Source organism: Stegostoma tigrinum, chromosome 1 (assembly GCF_030684315.1).
Source record: "Stegostoma tigrinum isolate sSteTig4 chromosome 1, sSteTig4.hap1, whole genome shotgun sequence".
In the NCBI taxonomy this organism is placed as follows: domain Eukaryota; kingdom Metazoa; phylum Chordata; class Chondrichthyes; order Orectolobiformes; family Stegostomatidae; genus Stegostoma; species Stegostoma tigrinum.
Genome location: NC_081354.1, coordinates 83061281 through 83084616, shown reverse-complemented (window position 1 = coordinate 83084616; position 23336 = coordinate 83061281). Strand labels below are relative to the sequence as shown.

The 23336-nt window shown below is 39.6% G+C and overlaps 1 protein-coding gene across 11 annotated transcripts in view; it reads left to right on the top strand.

Annotated features, from left to right (window-relative positions):
* Positions 1-23336, top strand: part of LOC125456915 (LIM domain-binding protein 2) — a 263846-nt gene that overhangs the window by 67487 nt on the left and 173023 nt on the right. The window contains exon 1 of one of the 11 annotated variants that reach the window (XM_059646774.1): positions 18393-18486. The exons of the other annotated variants lie outside the window; for them this stretch is intronic. The gene's annotated coding sequence lies outside the window, so the exon portion shown is untranslated. Of the gene's footprint in view, positions 1-18392; positions 18487-23336 lie in introns of those variants that run through there. 11 annotated transcript variants of the gene reach the window in all.

Here is a 23336-nt window from a genome sequence, read left to right as displayed (position 1 = left end):
AGTGGGAGGAAGTGCCCCACCCCACCTCACCCCATGGAACAGCTTGGATGGCAGCTTCAGTAGTCTTGGCAGTGTCAGAGCTTGCTAATAGGTGTGGCTGTGACTCTTGTCAGTCCCAAGAAGAACGCTCAATGGATCCCTGGACACAGTAAGAGGTATTGTGTCGGGGAGGGTTTGTTCTCCTTCACAAGAGGGTCAGGATGGACCTTAAGTCTGTGCGGGGAGGAAGCAAGTCAGTTACTATCTTCTGGAAGTGCACCCAATGTCCACCAAAGGTCAAATTCCCTTTCCTTCCCACATGTTTAAAGATTTCTTTTGAAAAGAACAGATTGTTTACTCCTGCCTGCTATCCCATGTGTATCATATTATGCAATGTACAGTGTAATATTGGGCTGATTTCAGTGCATGCCCACCCTGTGCATTATAAAAGTGAGGTGGGGAGTGGGTGGCTGTGATGTGGTACGCTGAGCACTGACCTTGTTTTTACATGTTTGCCATTAGCTAGCTGAAAGTGGGCATGGCAGGGACATATAAAATCCAGCCCATTTAGTTAAAACCAGAGAACAATCGATAGCTGCCTTTAGTGGTGGAAGGGAAATCAGAATATCAGACAGTATAAAATCAGACAATGCAAAACCTAATAGTGGTTTATTAAGGGACAATACCTGATAGCCACTTGACTGCTCACTAACCTTTGCCGTAATGTGCAACCTGTGACCAACGATAAAGCAAAATTATTAAACATACTTAAAAAATATTTCTAAAAGAATATTGCTTCTGCTATTCTCAATCGTTTTGTCACATGTAATATTGATATTATTTTTAGTAAAATTGTAGGTCTGGGGCTTGTCAGAACTATATGTCACTTGCCCTACCAATTTCTCATCAGCCTTAAAGTACTACTTATTAACTTCTTGAATTTCATTCTGTTCTGTAGCTTCTCATTTTTATTCTAGCATATTGTACCTAGGACACATTTAGTATCTTTTAAACATTGCTGCCTGGAACCAGTTGATCATTCGCCTGACATATTCCTTTGCACAGGATTCTTTTGAATAAAATACACTTATTATGGATTTTAATATTTGCTGGGTTCAAAGAGCTCAAACAGTCTCTGTCTCTGATTCCAAACCATTTCCAGAGTTGATATGAGAAAGAGAGTTGACTGGCAGCCTTGAGCAGCCTTTCTGAATTGAGCACATCAGCTGTAGCAATGACAGCCAGTGATGGGAGATGCAGTGAAGCTCTACCACTTGACACGTGATTGGCAGCTTCTGACTTGGGAGCTGAGATAATCAAATATTTCCTTCTCTGCCCCCACCTCCCAAAATAATCTGTATCAGAGATTTCAAAAACCCTTTTTCAGTTGTGTCTTATTGAGCATGCTGACATTAATTTTGGTCAGCATAGTAAAAACAAAAATTGTCTCAAATTATATTGTTTCTTCATGTTTTACAATATTAATCCTAGAACAATAGTGAAAACATTGAATGCTTCTTTAAAAATTGATTATCTTTAGCTATAAATGTCTAAAACCTGAATGAAATTAATTATTCAATCCTGCTTAGTTCTGAAAGTTGTGTTAGTTTCAACATTTCTGTCAGTGCAGGATCACCCAGAATCGTTCTTTACAATGACAAAATCTGCATATGCAGAACTGAAGTTAGAAGTGCTTGGGATGACTGTTAAATTACAATATATTTCCATTTAAAATACTAACGTAGTTATATTTTTATTTGGTGCAGCAGAATAGCAAAGCAGACCTTCAAAGGGTCAACTCAAATAAAAATGATCCATTTCCTTGCTTGATTCAGATTCTGAGCACAATCCGTATCTGAGCCTGTGTGTGAAATAGTGATGCACTGCATTGTTGAAAGAATGTTTTCCCCGTTTCTTCGCTTTTAAGTATATCTTGTTCTGTAATTACTGGATACCTGAATCTGTGTGTAAAATACATTTTTCTTGTTAAAATTAGAGCTTGGTGTTTCCTTCACTAAGTTCTTGGATTATGTATGTCAGTGTTTTAATTGATTTTTGTGCAACTCATAATTCTAATGTTTTTTCTACCCTATTGTGTGCCTGCAGCTGACAGTGAAGAAAACCATATCTCACAGGAGCATGATATATTCTAATAACGTGCGAGAACATTGAATTCCCTTTTATTAAACTTCAATAATCAAATGTTCCAAACACTAACTAGTTGCAATGCGTAGATGCTAGTGCTTTAGCAGGCAAGGTGGTATGTATGCATTGTTAATGGATCTTTACATTCCTTTCTCCGTTCAACGAAGTAAACTTCACCTTGTCTTTAGTAAACCTGCTTTAACACAATAATGAAATAATTCTCTAAATTGCCATGATCCCGTTTGATTTCACTTCAATAAAACCTCTACAATTTTCTCTGCTGTTTTAAAACAGATTTGTATAATTTAATGCCAAGTCACTCACATTAACTTATAAATAGGAATTAGTGCTTAATTTTCAAATAGCATAGTAACCAACACTACACTGGTTTTCATGATCATTCAGGGTTTGATCTTCGAGTCAATTTGAATTGCCCTAGAAATAACATTCATGTAGGAAAAGATATTTGATCTATCTAGCCGACACATCCAATTATCCCTTCTTTCCTCTATATTGCTTTAAAAATGAATAGGTATAAATTATTTCACATGCCAAACGCATGTCTACTTTCCCAGATTCTGTTGCATGTTTTTTAAAGAAATGGATTTTACATAAAGTGAGCATGATACACTCTGAGAATATTAATGTATAACAAAGAGTGATGTATAATTAAGAAAAAAAATCTTATTTAAGTCTGAAGGAGCAGCTGAGAGAGTTTCAGAATAGTAGAACCATAGCCTCTGGGCTATTAGCAGATTCTTTTACCTTCCGAAGCCGTGTGGTTCTGGTGAATTGCTACAAGTAACAGCCACAACAAAAGTGATTTGGTGAGGATTTAGTCATTCACCATTTCCTAGTTCTTTTCAAATACAGAAAGATATCATCCTTTGTTTAGGTATTTCTGATCCACACAATTTCCTTTCTACTCTGAAGGATCTTTCCTTGCTCATCATACCAGGATCTAATTCACCGCGGCATCCGTAATGCAGAAATTCACTCATTCCTTTTCACAAAAATCAAGCTCCTGGCTGCCAGTTTAAAACGAGCAGAAGCGAGAATCCCCCTCAATAAAGACTGACACCAGTTATTCCCCCGTTTCCCAGTTGAGAAACACCCACAGTCTCTCTTACAGGAATTACTCTCTCACTAGGAAATCACCCATTCTAAAAAAAAGCGTTGCTATTTCACACATGATGCATCTGACAGAATAAGAGATAAAGTAAAGCAGTATTGAAACCTTGAATGAAAATATGGAAATCTGCTTCCAACTTCATGCTCAATTTATAAAATAAAAAATAATCGGCCAACAATATTTTTAAAAGTAAACCATAAAACATTGACTTTAAGCCCACAATAAGGGTGTGAGTTCTTCCGCTTTTTTACTTTCAGCGCAAATCTTCTCATACGCACTCAGTTTGTTCCTTCAATTCTTACCAATAAACCTTAAAAAGCATAATTTTGCTTGTCATGTGTTGCACAAGGGTCTGACTAACTGTGTAGGAATTTAGGAACAAGATTAGATCATTCAGTCTTTCAGACCATCTTGCAGTAAAATCATGAATAATCCATAACCAAACTCCATATCCATGCCTTTGCTCATATCCCATATACCTTTGAAAAATCCTGTAGAATTAAGCCACATTTCAGAATTATATTCTTTCTTGCATCTCATTGTTTAGTTTTTGAGCAACTTTTTCTTTTCTGAGTTCAGAATTCCTGAAATTTTATTGACATCTCCTCTCATAATTTTCCAAGGGTTTTGCTTATTTCCTACTAATCCCATGTTAGAAAATCGAGAAACTCATTGTTAAATTCCAGGACCAGGTCATTCACAATTTTTCTAAGTTCTTACTTGTGTGGAATTCACTGTTTCAAATGTCCTTCTTGTGATGAAAAATCAACCTATTTTTAATATTTTTGCTGAAATAATTCTACATGCAATGCCTTATCATCAGTAAACTCTGCTGAGTGAGTTTGCAGAAGTGCCACAACACCGATTGTACCTTAAAAGTGAATCGAATAATGACAGAGGCAGTCGCAGATAGCTGCTGCAAGATTTCTCTGTACACCATCAGCAATCTATTCAAAACAGCATAAAAACACTTTGGAATTTAAAACAAGCAAAGATTGTTCAGCTCTTTCCCTCCACAGACCATATATAATTTTCCTGTCATGGAATTGACCCAAGCCTCATGAATGACTGCAGATCAAACCTCCAAGAATTTCTTTGAATTTCTCCCTGACCTCCAAGGGGAATAACTGCAGAATTTTTATTGACAGAAAGCACCCGCACTGTTCTGACCAGTAACAGTCCAGAGATAATTTAATCGTCATCTCAAACGTACATGACCATTGAGTTTTGGTGATGTTTGTTTATCCGTATAACGATCATTCCTGAGTTCGGGCACTTATTTAAACAACTGTTTTTCAATTTAGTTAATTACCTATTCCACACACTCCTTGTAGTACTTTCCATTTTAATTGGAGACCTTTAGTTCATTTGATTATCACACTGTACCACCACTGATCAACACTCAGCCAAAAGATTTCTCCCTAATTGTGGATAGTATTTTTATGTTCGGTAAAGGGTTGCTGTTATATGAACTCCCTAATATTAAACCACAGGAGAATATTTATACAGGGCTCTCACCCGATGGTGGATATAAATTGGGGCCATTTGGCCATACGGGTCTGCTTTGTTATTCAATGGCTGATTTGACTGTGACCTCAATCCACATGCATCAGCAACCATTGGCCGTCTTTTCAGTCAAGATTCTGTCTGCCTCGCCTTAAAAATATTGAGCCAGCCCTGCCTGTGCTGCTGTCTGAAGAAGAGTCCAAAGACCCCTCTATAGAAAGGAAATTCTCATCTGCAACTGAAATGGCAGACCCTTTATTTTTAAACTGTGTTCTCTAATTCTAGTCTCTCCCATAAGGGGAAACATTCTTTCAACACCCACCTTATCAAGTCCCCTCAGGCTCTTATGTTACAATGAAATCAGCTTTCATTCTTCCAAACTCCAACAGATACATGCCATGCCTGTTGAACTTTTTCTTATGGGATAGCCCCTCATTTGTGTGAATGGTCTGTGACCTGTGGATGCAATCTGTATGATTTATCTAGATTTTAGTATCATTGATATTCAATTTTTGAATTTTAAACTAGTGGCATATGGGCTTTGTGTTTTGGAAGGGGTTTAATAATTAACTTGTATGTATTTCTGTAGTGATAGAATTTGATTTAATAGTCTGAGTGAGAGTTCAGAGAGGTTAATGAAAATTTGTTTGCGTTGGCTTCTTTTTATGAGTGATCAAAGTAAACAGTTGTACATTAGATTTTCAGTTTTAAAGGTCAGTGATTGATATTTCTCTTTTCATCAGGTGAAGCACCCATAGCTTGAAGAAATCCCATTTAACTTCACTTTGATAATTTTGCAGAAGTCCTTGCTGAAGCTGCCTGAATAAAACAGTTGATCCTGAGAAAGAGAGTGAGAATAGGGCTGATATGAAAAAGGTTACATAAGTGTAAGCATGTTACTTTAAATATTCCAGATCAGAAGTGCTGGGTTAAGACCTTAAGGGGTTATATGAGGCTGAGAAAGGCTGAGCAGAGTTATACGACTAACCATAGAAAAGGCTTCCAGAGTCTTCTGACTGAGAATTGAAGCTCCAGTTAAGTCAAACATTATTAGGGTTAGGAAAAAGAATTCTCTCTGGTGTTTGAGTACTATAATAGGGTCCTGTTGGGATTAGTATGTTTATATTGTCACCGTGGTGTTTAAATGTGTATATGGAAGTAGTTTGGTTTATTCAATTTTATCTTCATTTCTTTTGTGTAAATATAAACTTCTCTTTCATTGTTAAAATCGAATCTGTAGCATTGCTTGTTTGTGTTTCAGTGAAAGACCATCTCAGTAAAACAAATCAAAATATCGATCAAACCAGATTTTAGTTTGGGATCTGATTGGTCCAGAAATAACATCAGCTGGGTTAATAACTACTGCTGACACATTACATCCTCTCTTGATCAGGAGACCAAAACTGTGCAAATGATGTTGCTGGTGCTGAATGATCAAGATACAACCAGTATCAGAAATGGATATGAAAGGTCAGCTTTGTCCATTAATTCTGCAGTTACTCCATCCTGCCATTAATTTCATAACTCTTTTAAAAGCAAACTACCAGCAACAAGTCACATTTCAAGCTGGACTTTTTAATAGACTTATTTTAATCGGAGAAATCCTAGTTTGGAAAAGATATCGTTTTTTAATGATCCTGCCTTCCATCCTGGTTGAAGCTCAAAAAGCACAAAGCGATAATCCTATTGCAAGTGTAGAGACTTGGGTTAATTCCAATAAAAATAATCACTCATGACATTGTCAAAAAGGTGACTCTTCTTTTAATACACGTTCCCAAGCTTAGCTCTTAAGATTACTCAAAGCATTCCTTCATGAAAATGTTCACATTTCTTTGGAGCGGTCACATTTAATAATACATCATTTAGTGCAATTATGTACTGACCTCAGCACTTTGCCCTGAGTTCCTGCTAATCACAGAGCCAGACTTCAGGGCAAAGGGCAAAGATCACGAGTGTAAATATTTTAAGCCAAGCATTCCCCAGTTTAACTCACTGTGAAAGCTTGGTACCAGGAATAATTATTTTATCAATAGGTTTCCTGAGATGAGGCCCTGCATTATACGTCAGCTAGACTGAAATATTATGAAACACTTGTAGCTTCCTCTCTCAGCAATACCAAGGGTTTGAAAAATTGATAAAGTTTCAACTCTGTAGGCAGTAAAACATGAGGGACCAAATTTATTTGACTCTGGGAGCAGATGGGATGAGTTCAAGTCAGTGGTGTACAGAGACCTCACTAACAGGATATTGCCACCAGTCCAAATTTATGTTGTATTGACCACAAGTTTGAGCGACATTGTGTGTGAATTTCAGTGCCAGTGCAATGTCAGCTGTTTGAACTGTGCACCCTGACAATTGTTTGGTTGACTCAAACATCTTATTTCTTCAAATGCTCACAATAGGCAGAGGACAGACCGTTTTCAATATGCTTGTATTTGTGAAACCCCAAGCAAAACAATTACTGCAAGATGTGATTCCACAAAAATGCAACATCTACTAAACAAACCTGAGTGCACCAATAGCTGCACTAACGACCAATTTAAAGCAATCATTCAAGCACATAATACCATTCATTCATGTTTTCTAAAAAGCCATTATATTCAAATGAAGGTACTTGTTCTCTGGATGAAAAAGGAACATTTTCAAGCCCAAAACCTTTATTGAATCACTTGGGATCTTGGAGCGCCTGGTTTTCCCCGTTGTTTTCTTCAAAACCAACACTTCAGCCAGACAAAGTTGACTTGATGATAATTGGCACGCTTCTGTAGTATAAATTGTTTAGTGATTGAAATTTTGCCTTTGTCCTGATGAGTTCAAGATGAAAAGCTTTGGCAACCTGATGGTGCAGGCAGAATCAACCTGTGTCAGGATAGCAGCATTCAGAACTGGGTGGGAACCAACAGGAATCGATTAGCCTTGGAACAGTAGTGACCTTAAAGAAACTGCATGGAGCTAACCTAATCATTTTAAAGTTGGATAGTCTTAACAGAAAGCAGTGGCTTTTTGCAGGTCGCAGGAGAGTATAGAAACCAATGGAGAAATTTGAATGTTCAATATTCAAATCAAAAGCATAGCAAAACCTTCAGTCTTATTGATATTAGAACAGTAAGACTGTAATTACTGGGAACTGCACTGTGGTATTAATTAAATGCAGCCCCAGTAACCCAGTAATAAGACAACTAATATCCAAGTGTATTTAAAATTACTGAAAAGTTAAGATTAGCTGTAATTGTAGAAGTGCCCATTTCGTTTGTGGGAATGTTCTCAGTTAAAGAAAATGATGCTTGATCATTTTGCTTCATGATTTATGGCAGTGAAGTATATGAAGATGTTGTGATTTCTGGTAATAATAAATTGTTAACTGGCAATTTATGATGCCATTCTCCTTCAATCATCCATTGCTCTCTATCCAAATGAAGTGACTGCACTGGGGCTCCTCAGTAACTCTTGAGATGCTGGAGCTCCCTTGGGTAGCTCTGTGAGAAGGCGCTTCTGTTAACTGACTGTTTGCTCTTATACTGTGTGGCTAGAGGGCAAAGGAAAAAGTTTAAAAAATATTAACTTTTAACAACAATAGAAACAAATATTGTGAGAAGGAATATGAACTTAGAAAATAGGATATCAGCCTGTATGTATATAGCATCTAAATTTTCCAAACAAGCCTGTAAAATTTCAAGAAATTGTAAAGTTTCGAATTGGAACAGAACTGCTGTAGGATGGTGTGGTTTTGTTTTCAGTGAGCTGTCACAATCTGCAGGGAGCCAATTCTGTCCAATTGTGTATTCAGTCATCATGAATCCAATTAAAGCGTCAACATTCTTCCAGCTGCCTGCTCTGTGACTCGCGTTTGAAAGCAACATCTCTCTTTGCAGTAATTTGGCTAACAGGAGTGTGGAGCATGGTGAGAGAGGAGGCGTTTGGTTCATTTATTTCCGAGACTGCTGCTTAAAATTAGATCTGTTGTACTTGCCTATTTTTAATTTGCTTCCACTGTAAGTGTCCAGAGGCCGAATTCATTCCATAGCATTGTTCACCTAAGCTTAGCATGTGAATAGTAACTTCCCTTGTGCCAGTAACTCAGATTTATATTTTACTTGTGAATCATACCACCAGTAGCCCTTTGAAAGAGTTAAAATAATATACCATTAAAAGTGTATTCAGTGTCTAGTTTTTCTTCCTAAGACTAAATATTATTATGCAAACTGATTAATGTGATAGTAACATGAATTATTGATATTATTGACCTGTCCACTACCCTGCTTATTACATGAGACATGTCATTGTGATGTGAAGGAAAAAGAATGGGGTTATCATTAAAAATGAGTAATCCTTAAATATTTTCCTTGCAGTACATTATGTGATGTTTACAAAAAACATTTCGGAAGGCTGTTAATTATTAATTAATTAATTATAAAAAAATAATTATGAAAGAATACTGGCAAGCAATGTAAAAACAAACTGCAAGAATTGATAATGGGCAGCAATATGACAGCAGATAGCTTAAATCAATATTTTTTTGGTCTTCTTGGTGGAGGACACAGCATCTCAAAGATAACAGATAAGCAAGGCGTTAATGGAGGGAAAGTTTTTGTAACTGTCTCTATTATGAGGAAGAAACTTTTGGCAGTCTAGTGGGACTGAAATCAGTCTAGTTTCTAGGATCTAATAGCCTGCATCCAAGGGTTTTAAAGGAAGTGGCTGCAGAGATTGTGGAAGCATTGGTCAAAATATTCATTTTTATTTGCACTTCCTGGGTCAGTGGTACCACTGGTCCTTTGATCTTGTCTTTCAGTCTGTACTTGAGGGCAGCTGAAACTCTTGGCCTCATACCTTTACTTATTTTGAGATGACAACTACTGGGAGGCACCCAAAATATGAAAAACTATCTTTGTAATTTTCTCAGATCTGTTCAGCAGTCAGTGACTTAGTGTCCTGTAAATTGGGGCAGATCTGTTCTGGCAGGTGTAGTGTTTAGCCTTAGTTTAAGGTAGTGGGGTGTAGTCTAAGCTTTAGACTTGCTTTAGCTAACATAAATGGATGTGGCTTAATGTATACTAGCTGGTCCAGACATTTGTGCTTCCCATTAAATAGGACCCTCAGCTTCATTTGTCCTCTTGGGATGAGCCCCATCATATTGACCCAACCTCACCTCAAGGATTTCATTTTTAGGTCGCAGTTGTGAATTGTTTTGCGAAGCCCATGATGTTTGCATGAGGCATCAATATCTACCTAGAATTTTACATTCACTTGATTCTCTACAATCCTTTTAATTGTTACAAGACCATTTGTTGTCTTGAGACCTGACAGCACCAACCTGTGCTGTATTAGAATCATTAGATGCCATCTTTCCCGTGGTCACCTTTTATAGGCTTGCTTTACTTCTTTCTAGTAAACATTTGTGTGGAAAGTGTTTTAGCTCCTTGTAGTTAGGCACTGTTTTCCCCACACTGGATATGGGTTCTTTTCTTTTGTGTGATGTTCTCCACAATATTTACATACTGTGCTCTGGCCTTGAACTTCCTGCTGACTCTTCTGCAGATATTTCATTTTTCCACAATGTCATTCTCTTTGCCCTGAAATGTATCTCAGTGTAATGCAGACCCTTGTCTGTCCTCCATTATTATATTTAATCTCAGAGCTTCTGCACATATCGATGGCTTTCTTGAGAGTACCTCTGCATCCCTCAGCAGTCACCCACGTGCCTAAGACAGTTTTAATGTTGATGAGATCATCTTTCAGTTGTCCAAATCACAGGTATCAACTCAATTGTCATTACAATCACAAATCTGATCGTATTCTGCTTTGACCTCCAAGCTTTGACATTGAACACATAATATAAATTTCTCTTGACTGAGTTCTCTATCCTCAGTCAGGATTGAGCTGTAATACAGCTTGAAACACATGTTTCCCCAGCACATAGACAATAGACAATAGGTGCTGGAGTGGGCCATTTGGCCCTTCGAGCCAGCACCACCATTCATTATGATCATGGCTGATCATCCACAATCAGTATCCTGTTCCTGCCTTATCCCCATAACCCTCGATTCCACTATCTTTAAGAGCTCTATCTATCTCTTTCTTGAAAGTATCCAGAGAGTTGGCCTCCACTGCCTTCCGGCGCAGAGCATTCCATATATCCACCACTCTCTGGGTGAAGAAGTTTTTCCTCAACTCTGTTCTAAATGGCCTACCCCTTATTTTTAAACTGTGTCCGCTGGTTCTGGACTCACCCATCAGCGGAAACATGCTTCCTGCCTCCAGAGTGTCCAATCCCTTAATAATCTTATACGCCTCAATCAGATCCCCTCTCATCCCTCTAAACTCAAGTGTGTACAAGCCCAGTCGCTCCAATCTTTCAACATATGATAGTCCCGCCATTCTGGGAATTGACCTCGTGAACCTACGCTGCACTCCCTCAATAGCAAGAATGTCCTTCCTCAAATTTGGAGACCAAAACTGCAAACAATACTCCAGGTGTGTTCTCACCAGGGCCCTGTACAGCTGCAGAAGGACCTCTTTGCTCCTATACTCAATTTCTCTTGTTATGAAGGCCAGCTTGCTATTAGCTTTCTTCACTGCCTGCTGTACCTGCATGCTTGCTTTCATTGACTGATGTACAAGAACACCTAGATCTTGTTGTGCTTCCCCTTTACCTAACTTGACTCCATTTAGATAGTAATCTGCCTTCCTGTTCTTGCCACCAAAGTATATAACGACACATTTATCCACATTAAACTGCATCTGCCATGCTTCCATCCACTCACCTAGCCTGTCCAAGTCACCCTGTATTCTAATAACATCCTCCTCACATTTCACACTGCCACCCAGCTTTGTGTCATCGCAAATTTGCTAATATTACTTTTAATGCCTTCGTCTATATCATTAATATATATCGTAAACTGCTGCGGTCCCAGCACCGAATCTTGTGGTACCCCACTGGTCACTGCCTGCCATTCTGAAAGGGACCCGTTGCAACTTGCTCAGTCTTTTTATTTAGCTCTGTAGCGATTTCATAATTTTCCCAATCAGTCTGGAAAGAAATAAATTCTGTCTCTTATTACCTTTCATTTTCACTCCCTGCAACTGTGGAATGTTCACTGTAGTTCTGACTACCCCTGTACTTCACAGTTGCAGACTACATTTTAAGAAATTCTTTCTTTCTTGTACCATAGCTGCCTCCCATGAATTCTGAAAATTCACTCAATCTCAGCCTCACGCTTCTGACAATCATGTCTTGAGTAATATGCTCAGTGGCTTTCACAAAACGAAGTAAAAGGAAATCACAGCAAAGGTAGAGGTCACGCGACGGCACCCAACCAACCAGTAAATGATGTACAGATGCCTTTTTCTAAATGCCTACTGCATGTTTTCCATCAGTCTGATAAAACACAATTCATGAATATTCTGTTTCCCATCACTGAGCCAATCTTTTATCCATGCCCCTCTCTCATTCTTTGGGTTCTAACTTTGTTAACAATTCTGTTTTGTGGTGCATAGTCCTGGAAATGCTGGAGGTGGGAAATTACTAACATTCAGTTAAAACCATGCATATTGACATTATTAGCAAGGGAATTACTGTCATTTTATATTTCTAAAGATTTGGAGAGGAATAAGTACATAAAGAAATTTGCTATTGTATATCTGTCCCTCGAGAAGGTAGTTCACTTCTGTTGTAGGTCAGGACATTTGGGGTGAGCAGAAAGGGATTTGAGTGTCAAGCTTTTTTGCAACAAATTAAATTGCATGCTGCTGATTGAGGATACACTGTCCATTGTGTGAGGTTATTTCCAATACATGCTATGTTGTAAAATCGACTGTGTACACCTGATTTTCCTCTGCCTATTTCCCATCATGTGAGCATGCAATGGAGCAAATTGAAGGAACACTGAAGCACTGATCCTTGCTTCCTCATTTTGTTCCTGAACCACACTTCACTTAAGTTTCCACTATGTGGTTATTTGAACTTGCCGACTTCAGAAGAGTATATATTACAACCTACATCCAATTTAGTGTCAGATGCCTCTGTACACAAGTTTCCTTTGACAACATGGGTGCAGATTGGGGCAGTGCTTCCATAAATCGCTGGTGCTGTCACTTCTTGGATTACCATTTAGTCAGTATGGTCTGTATCCAACCTGCACCACTTCCTCAGCAAAGCACTCAAACATCAGTAATAAAGCGTGTAATGTTTTGAGTTTTCTCTCCAATCTTGAGCAATTAAACAAGATAAGCTATAATTTTCACAGCATCTGCCAGTAGTTAGCCTGAACCTCACACATTTTGGTTTAAGAATTGTTAGTGTGTCAAGTTGCTGAAAATGCAAGCTGAAAGGATCACAGCGAGGGAAACCAGACATCTAGCATCTAATTAAAGAGGTAAACACCATATAACTTCCTAATTTTACAATTCGCCAATATGATTAACGATAGAAGGACTGATCAGGAAGTATAAATTACAGTTGGTGAATTCTTCATTAAATCAAATGCAGAAAGATTACTGGAAATAATGGGAATAAAAAGGAAAAGTGAATTTTAAACATAACACTTTTAAAAACTTTAACAACAATTAAAGCTTGAAAGAATGCAACTCTGTGCATGTAATCATTAATTTTCAGTGCTAGAGAAGTTGGTTAGTAGTAATTAGCAGTTATCATATTGTTAACTTGGAACTTGCATATGAAGTCTCGACTTAAATTTGTGTAATGAGTTTAGCTTGTCTCTAATCGTGAGGCGATGGCCTAGCGTTATTATTGCTGCACTGTTAATCCAGAGACCTAGCTAACATTCTGGGGACCCAGGTTCAAATCCCGTCACGGCAGATGGTGTAATTTGAACTCAATAAATATCTGGAATTGGGAACCTAATGATGCCCATGAATCCATTGTCAGTTGTTGGAAAAACTGATCTCGTTCACTAATGTCCCTTAGGGAAGGAAACTGCCATCCTTACCTCGTCTGGCTGACACATGACGCCAGACCCATAGCAATGTGGTTGACTCTTAAAAGTCCTCCGGGCAATTAGGGATGGACAATAAATGCTGGCCTAGCCAGGGACACCCTCATCCCACGACCAAATAAAAAAAAATGTCTGAGTGCAGAAACTTTGTGCCATTTGAATCAAGCCAAGCGCTGAGATGCTGTTTTCATAAACCTACCTATAGAATGGTGCAGGCAATTTCTGGAAGTCCATATTTAACACATCTGTTCTTGGAGTAAGGGTGAAGTCACCATAGTTTGACCAGCCCATAAGGCTGCTTACTCATCAGAGAGAGATAACCAGTTGCGGTTTAACCAGAGGGTCAAGACGCCTCAGGCGAGGGGAGAAGTTGACAAGGTGGGACTTTCATGGTGATCTCAGCCAATGTAAGTATTGAACCCACGCTGCTGATGTCACTCTGCTTTGCAGACCAGCTATCACAGCTAACTGAGCTAATAGTAGATACTTGCGTTACAAACAAAAAATTAGGAGCAGGTGCTTTCAGACTCTCATGCTGCTCAACCATTGTGGCTGATCTGATTTTGACCTTTAGCTCCATATTTCCACCAACCTGCAATGATCTTTAATTCCTTTCTAAGTCAAGAACCTACCTACTTCTGCCTGAAAAATATTTACCTTCGCGGCTGTCTGGGGAGAAGAGTTACATAGACTCATGAACATCAGAAGGGAATAAAGAAAATCTGTCCCTGTCTGTCTTAAATGAAAAATCTTTAGGCCAAATATTCCAATTGTGGTCAGAAACGTAGTTCAGTTCCTGACTGGATCACAAAAACTCATTTACCTTTAGATTATTTCCGTGCTAGAAATACCTGGAAAGTAGCCTCCTCTTCTGATGCGATGAGTACCGGCCTCCATTACCCTCCCAGGGAGCACGCTCCTATTTCTACCACCTTCTTGGGTGAAAAAAATCTTTCTCAGATCTCCTCTCAACCACTTGTTCTTCACCCTAAGTTTGGTCTTTGACACATCTGTCATGGGGACTTAATTCTCACATTAGTTATAGTTTGTTCAAAGGATGCAATAGCAGAGCATCTAGAAATACATAATATGATCAAGCAGGATCAGCATATAGGGAAAATCATGCCTGATCATTTGGCGAGAAATCTTTGAGGTGGTAACAAGTAGAGTAGATAGTGGGGAAGCAGTGGATGTAATATATTTGGATTTTCAGGAGGCATTTGTTAAGGTGCCACATATTAGGCTACTTAATGAGGTAAGAGCCCATGTTATTGGAGTTAGTATATTAACATGGATAGGTGATTGGATAACTAATAAATGACAAAGAATTAGGATAAAGAAGGCATGTTTGGGATGGCAACTTGGAACTAGTGAAGTGTCACAGGGATCCTTGCTTGGGGCCGCAATTATTTATAATATGTATTGATGAGTTGGATAAAGAATGTGAATGTGCTGTGGCCAAGTTTGTGGATGATACAAAAATAATTGGGAAGGGCAAGCACTAAGGATAACACAAAGAGTCTGCAGAAGAATGTGGGCAAGTTAAATGAGTGGCAGATGGAATATAATGTTGGGGTAATGTGAGGTATGTACTTTGGCAGGAAGAATAAAAGAACTTAGAAATATTTAATTGAAGAAAGGTCTCAGAAAGCTATAGAACAGAGAGAATTGTGAGTCCTTGCCATAAATCACAAAAAGCCAGCAACCAAATCCAGCATTTAACAGGGAAGGCAAGTGAAGCGGTAGTATTCATTTCAAAGGGACTAGAATATAAAAGCTGGGAGGGTTTGCTAAATTTATACAAGGTACTAGTCAGATCACAGCTGGAATACTGTGAACAGTTTTTTTTGGCCCTTTTATTGAAGACTGCATTGTAGGCTACGCAGAGAAGGTTTCTTGTGCTGATATTAGGTGTGGAGGCACTCTCTTATGGGCAGAGTTTGAGTTGTTTGGACCTGTATACATTGGAATTTAGTAGAATGAGAGGCAACCTTACTGAAATATACATTGGGTGAAAGTGGATACTCATCATATTGAATGACTGAACAGGCTCAACGGACCAAATGGCCTATTCCTGGTCCTGTTTTCTGTTACGAGATTTTCAGGATACTTCACAGAGTCATTGCAAAAAGGCTGTTTCCCTTTGTGGGGGAGTCTGGGCCCAAAGGACATAATCGCAGAATAAGGCGTTGTACATGTCAGACGGAGATGGGGAAGAATTTCTCCTCTGAGGTTTGTGAATCTTTGGAATTCTTTATCACAGAGGATTGTAGAGATTGAATCATTTGATATTCAAGGCTGAAGTCAATAGATTTTTAAGCAGCAAGGGAACCAAAGGTTAAAGGAAAAGGCAAAAAGGTAGAGTCGAGAATTATGCGATTAGCCATGTATAATGGAGCAGATTTATTGATCTGAATGGCCTACTTTTGCTCCTATATCTTACGGTCTTGTGAGGCTACTCTAGCCTTTCCCCACTGTGATCCCATATCAAGGCAGGACAGTTATTGCAACCCCTGGAAACGATCCACAAGAATGGGTCGGTTCGTTGTGAGAGGAAGGGCCTGTTAGATTAAGAGCACAGCTGTTATAATTTGTTTGGCATTCTACAATGCCCATTGCTGTCTCAGTACTTGGCATCAGCTGGTGGTCCCAAGTAGGGCCCTGGCCCTCACTTTGAGAAGCCTGGTTATCGTTTAAATGTCTGACAGACACTTTGACAGCCGTTTTGAAAGGATAAGGATGTCAAGTGAGGGGGTCAGGTACCATGTGAGAGAGGTGAGTTGGGTTCCAGGTAAGCCAAGGTAGATCAGGAATTGGGTTGGGGGGGGGGTTGTGTGGGGTGGGTCCAGGGTCAGAATCAGGTCACATCAGGTTGAATAGGTTGGGTCCATTGGAGGAATTGGGGGCTTGTTTTGTGATGTTTTCAGTTCAGGGAGCAGGTTTGGGGCGATGGGTGGGATGTTGCTCATGGGTGGTCCGGGCATGTCCTAGTTTGTGGGAAGGGAGGAATGTAACACAGAAATGTAGAAGATAGGAGCAGGAGTAGGCCATTCAGTCCTTCAAGCCTGCTGTGCCTCTGATTATGATGATGGTTGATCATCGAACTCAATACTCTAAGCCCTTTCCCCCTTGATTCCTTTAGCCACAAGAGTGATATTTATTTTCTTCTCAAAACATTAATATTTTGGCCTCAACTACTTTCTGTGGTGGTGACTTCCATAGGCTCACCCTCTCTGGGTGAAGAAATTCCTCCTCATGTTGGTCCCAAAAGATTGAACCATATCCTTAAACTATGACCTCTGGTTCCAGACTTCCCCAGAAGTTGCTGCATCCAACCTGTCTAGTGCTGTTGGAATTTTATAGGTTTCTATTAGATCTACCCCCTCATTCTCATAAACTCTTCTAAGCTGGAGGGTTAGTTTAATAGGTTGCCAGGGATTAGAGTTTAGGTTTTAAATCCTGTCACTTTTCCTGGGTAAGTTTTAAGCTTAAGTGAATCGATATCATCCAAAATCTCCAACTTTAGGGGAAGATTTTTGGAGTATTCCAGATGCAGGGCACCTGCCTGCTGGAAGATTCCATTTCTTGGACACTTCCCCTGCCGGCAATTTCATATGATTTCAGTATGCATCTTCAACCTACGCTACTCCATCGACTGTCTGGCGGTCGGAATACCAGGACCGTTATTTTTAAATTGTGACACCCTGTCCTAACCTCACCATTATTTTCACAGATAGATATAGGCGGTTCCATCCATCCATCCAGCTGAAGGAGGGTCTTTGCTCATTTGAATTATAGAATGCTAAGAGTGTAGGAACAGGCCACGCAGCCCATTGAGACCACACTGATGCTCCAAACAGCATCCCACCCAGACTGCCTACCCCCCCACCTCTGTAATCCTGCATTTCCCCTGGCTAATCCACCTAACCTGCACCTCCCTGGGCGCTGGGGGTAGTTTAGCATGGCTAATCTACCTTACGTTGTCTGTTGGCACTTCATCCTGACCTATCATTTACCATTGGCAGGGACCCAAGTCAAACTCAGTTGCAGCAGGTTTTGAACCCTCACAGTTGGCATTAATCTGAACCACACACTGGCCAACTATCTAACTGAGCTAATGGCTCCCTAAGCGATTCTGTAACTGGCTTTCATAAACCTGAAAAGTGAAGCCTGTAAATAAAAAGGGGAAATACAGAGTTGAACCAACCAAACATTGTGGAAAAATCATGAAAATGATGGGTTAATGTTGTAAATGTAAGACACTTGCTTGAGATTATTCAATTTAATTCAGAATTCTAATGCTTTCAAATTTTAAAGAAATTAACTGATTATCCTTCTTCAGAAAACACCTCTGCGGATCCAGCAAGGCAAAAAATATTCAATGACCTGAGCGTATCTTTGTTTTGATACTTCCACCCCATTCTTAAACAGATATATCCAGCTGAGCTTTGTTTTGCTGGACTCATCAGCATACCATTAATTTCTTTTGTTGGCAGTATTTCCCATTTAGCCACTACTCAGGAGAGTGGGGAGCATTTTAATCTTTTGCCTTGCTTTAGGCTTGCTAATTTTGTATTCATGTCGCCTGGTTACTTTATTGCAGCCCGAGTTAAATGACCTGCTTAAATCTACTTATCCATTCCTCTCGTGTTTGAGCTTGTATCATTTGAGCAGATTATTTTTAGAACAAATCAGTGAAGATAAAGTTTAGGGATCAGAAATTATTCATCACTGTGCAGGCAAATTGTGAATAGCGTCGTTTCAGTCGAGGTAAGGGTGTATTTTTCAGTTCCAGTGCCCAGAGCTCTGTCTCCTCTCTCCCTGGATGGCCTGGCTTGTTTGAGCATGTGCTGAGCACGATCTTCCAGAGTGTAAGGGAATCTGTGTGCTGTAAAAACCTGCAAGATCGTTCTATGAGATTAAACACTAATGGCTGGAGCACACATGCTAATACTATGCATATTGATGTGATAAATGTTGCTGTTGTCTGATCATTGACCTTTGCATTGAATTGGAATATCATAAAATAGTTATAGCTGGAAACAGGCTGTTTGGTCCATTGTGTCATCGCTGGGTCTCTGAGCAATTTACCTTGTGCCACTCTCCTGACTTTTCCTTGTCAATCTATATATTTTACTGTTTTCAGATAATGCTCAATTAGTTGTTGAAAGCTTCAATTAATCCTATCTGCATTATATTCTCAGGCAATGCAATCCTAATCTATCTTCATGTTGACATTGATTCTTTTGCCAGTCACCTTAAACCTGTATCCTTTGGTTCTTATTCCTTCCACTAATTGGAACAAATTCTGCTCATCTACTCTGTCCAGACTCCGCAAAATTTTGAAAAAACAGCTCTGTCAAATCTCCTGTCAACTTTGTTCAATCTTTCAAAATTATTAACAAATACAAAGCTCTGACATATTGTTAACTGTGAGGAGGATAGTATATGAAATAATTCCACAGAGGCCATCATCACGTTACCCTTTATTTACATATAGAGAGTCCTTGACACTTATCCAGCTCCCTCAGAACCAGCTCTCCGAATGAACAGGATGTCTGACACTAATTATCTGTAACCCAGGGCTCCCTGATGGGACCAAGTTACAGCCCCAAACAGGGAACTCATTCTCTAAACAGGGACAAAAATAGAAGTTGCTAGAAAAACTCAGCAGATCTGGCAGCATCTGTGAAGGAAAAAACAGAGTTAACGTTTCGGGTCCAGTGACCCTTCCTCAGAACTCATTCTATGAGGTCTATTGGGCTGACTTTGTTACAGTCACGACCTCCCTCCCCCTCTGAGTCCAAGGACATAGGCTGGTTCTTTACTTTTGTACTGCCAGTAACTACAATTGCCTGTTGGCCCGGATCATGAAGGAAATTTTAACTGTTTGGCCGCGACTTGGCTTTGTTTTGAGGTTTTGCTGTGGCCTGACCAAGAGTTCCTCAGAACATGCCCTGAGTGAGGCAATGCAATTGCCTTCACTCAAGTGATGTTCCATAAGCTCATTGGACTGGCGATGGTGCCCACTTCCATGAGAATACCCTGTAACTTACCTGCTCCACCTGCCAGTGATAAAGCCACAGGTTATAACATGTGAATGCATGAAATACATAGGCAGGTTGGAGGAATGGGCAATCAAGTGGCAGATGAAATTTAATACAGAGAAGTATGAAGAGATTTAGTTTTATAGGAAAAACATAGAGAAAGACAGTATAAAATAAAGATTACAATTGTAAAAGTGCAGACGAAGCAGAGTGACGTAGATATCTATGTGTGTAAATTGTTGATGGTAGGATGGGTTTATTTAACTTTATCCTTTCACGAGATGAGGGTATGTGGTGAGGCCAGCATTTGTAGCTCAGGCCTAGTTGCTTTTGAACCAAGTAGCTTTCAAGGGCCAGATGGCAATTAAGAGAACAAGTCAGTGAAAGTTACATGCAGTTCTTGTTGTTAAGCTACCAGACTTACTTGGATGCTTTGGAGAGGGTGCAGAGAAGGTTTACCAGGATGTTGTCCAATCTAGAGGGTTTTAGTTATGAGGAGAGGTTGGATAAACTCGGATCGTTTTCACTGGAAAGACGGAGGCTGAGGGGTGACGTGATAGAGGTCTACAAAATTATGAGAGGCATAGATAGGGTTGATAGTCCAGGATGGAACGGTCAACCTCAAGAGGACACAGGTTCAAGGTGAGAAGGGAAATGTTCAGGGGAGAAGTGAGGGGAAGATGTCTCACACAGAAGGCAGTGGATGGCTGGAACGCACTGCCAGTGGAGGTGGAGGCAGGCATGTTAGCAACATTTAAGGCAAATCTTGATAGACACATGAATGGGAGGCAAACAGGGGGATACAAATTGTGTATGGGCAATCCTTCGCAGGTTTAAGTAAGAATTATAAATTGCTGGAGGCTTGGTGGGCTGGAGGGCTTGCACCTGTGCTTTACTTATGTTTTAACCTTTGTTTTGTAGCCTCCTCGTGACCTCTACGAGCTATACAAGCATTACACTCTCATGTACTATATCACTTTCAAGTTTATGCTGAACTCATCCATTTCCTCTTGTAATACTATCTCTTTCTAAATATTCTTCACATTTATTATTTTTCCCAACTGTTGCTTACTGTTCTCACACACTGTCTAGCTTGTTTAAACCTCTTCAACAGCACCAATAGAAATATCTGGGTTCTGAGTGGCTATCACTTGTCCAACCTGTACAGGCTCCAAAATGATTCCCCACCTATCCCAAAAATCTGAAGTGCTCCCTCCTGCTTAATTCAGTAGCATCAGGATGTCCAATCTACAAGATGAACTGCCAAAATTTGCCAAAGGTCCTCAGACAGCACCTTCCAAACCTACAACCGCTTCCAACTGGAAGGGCAACAGATACATAGGAACATCACCACCTTCAAAGTCCCTTCCAAGCCACTCACCATCCTGACTTGGAAATATATCGCCATTCCTTCACTGTCGCTGAGTCAATATCCTGGAATTCCCTCCCTAAGGGCATTGTGGGTCGACTCACAGCTCACCACCACCTTCTCAAGGGCAACTAGATGGGGAAGCTGGTATTAGGAGTAATCTGAAGATGACTACTTGTGAGATCATGCAAATTTTCTACATACCTCCGTAAATTCTGATTCTGGAACCAATTCTTTCTTTTTATCTATGACATTAGTTCTGATGTGGGCCTTACTGCTGCTGTTAATCTCCCACTACGTGATGCTGTACAGCTATTCAGTGAAAAGTTTTGATAAATTGTTGCATTACAGCAACAAAACAGTGGGATATTAACACGTATATTGTAGTCTGAGTTGCCATCGGAGTCACTCCTCTATCTGTTCTACATGCATTGAGCTGTGTTTCTTTTCAGTAAAACTCTGGAGCAACATTACTGCTTTCCTTGAGAGGATCAAGGGCTATTATGTCCAAATCTCATCTGCTTTTATTCCATCAAGATATGCTGATATCAATTGATGCTTGACATGGTTGAATCATTTGCATATCAGCTAAATAGTGCCTTGCTACAACTGGCACTTCTCTGAATCCTCAAAGTTTTGATGGTCTCCCCAGATTGTCATGATATATTGCTGAGCAGTGAGAGTCAAACACTGATGCTGTGTAATTGAAGACAGCTGTTATTTAAATCGAGATCCCAGTATCGGGCTTCCATTTAGCGATTTCAGTTTCATCTGTAACTGGAAGTCAAGCTTCCATCGCTAGCATTGAGGGCCACTACTCCCCAAACAGAGACACCTCAACCTCTTTATTCTGACTTCTATCATTCCTGACCTAGAATATGCTAATGTTAAATACATTAAATAGACAATCACTTTTACAGGAAGTGATATTCTGTATGGATTTAAGTAAAGCCTGATTACTTGCAGAAGAAGGACTTTAGAACTCCAGCCTCTGCTGTTGAATGCTGCTCACCATTCTGTTACCTTTTCAATTTTAATGTAAACATCAACCACATTTACATTTGAATATCTTCCTTATCTAATATTTAGCCTCAGCTATATCTTAGCCATTTACTTAAGCCGTTGAATCGTTGTGAAACTGGACGTTGATAGTTGAAGTTCCAGTTGATCATCTTATTTACTGCTTGCAGACATTGTCTAAACGAAATAAATTAGTGACAGGCCCTAAGTTTTCGATTTCAGCCTTTGATCTTTTGTACAATGATTAGGGTCCATTTTGGGGAAAAAGAAGGAAGATACAATTGTGATTTAGTCCTCCCATCAGAGTTGAGTATGTCCAGTTATATTGGTTAATGCCATTCGTTTTCTCCCCCTCTGTTTTACCATTGCTTTTATGTTTGTAAGGTATTATCAATTCATTCCCCAAGTTGTTTTTGTTCCAGTTTAGCTTTCTGTCACTGAGGAGATGGACATCACCACTTCTACAAGTTCTGCTGTGTGGTATTGAGATGTGCTTCATATTAGTGCTGTGACAGATGGCATCTTGGATTCACTTCAGAAAGCAGTCTTGATATCTCATACTTTTCTGACGAAAGGTCATCAACCTGAAATATTAATTATGTTTCTGTCCTCATATGCTGCCTGCCAGAATATTTGCCGTTTTTTTTCTGTTTTATTTTCAGATTTCCAGCATCTGTAGTAAATTTTGCTTTTGCATTTATGTAGGAGTTGATTCTCACTGCCCTGTATTTGCTCTGACAAAAATCACCGTCCTGGGTGCAGCAAAATATTCCGGGCCCAGGTACATGTCATCTGAACATGCGGTTGTTTAATTTCTCTAACTAATGACCAAGTAAACAGTGAAAAAGCATGGACAGGTATGAATTGTCATATTGCTTTATTTCACAGCTCATTCACACACAACAATACCAGTTTTCATCAAAAGGGTGTGCCCCATTCATCTTCACATTTCCATACAACAGTTGGCTGTTGAAAGTGGAATCTTCATGCTTTATTTTCTGACTGTCTCTATAGTAGTGCTTTTATCATTTATAATGCCAAGGACCACCCCCCTCCCACTTGTCCCGAAACTCCCGCATCATTGTCGGATGTCCTGAATCTTCCCAAGAATCAGGAATATTAATAGACACCTTTTGCTGTGAAGCAACAATTTTGAGTTTCTGTATTCTGCTATTATCATGCAC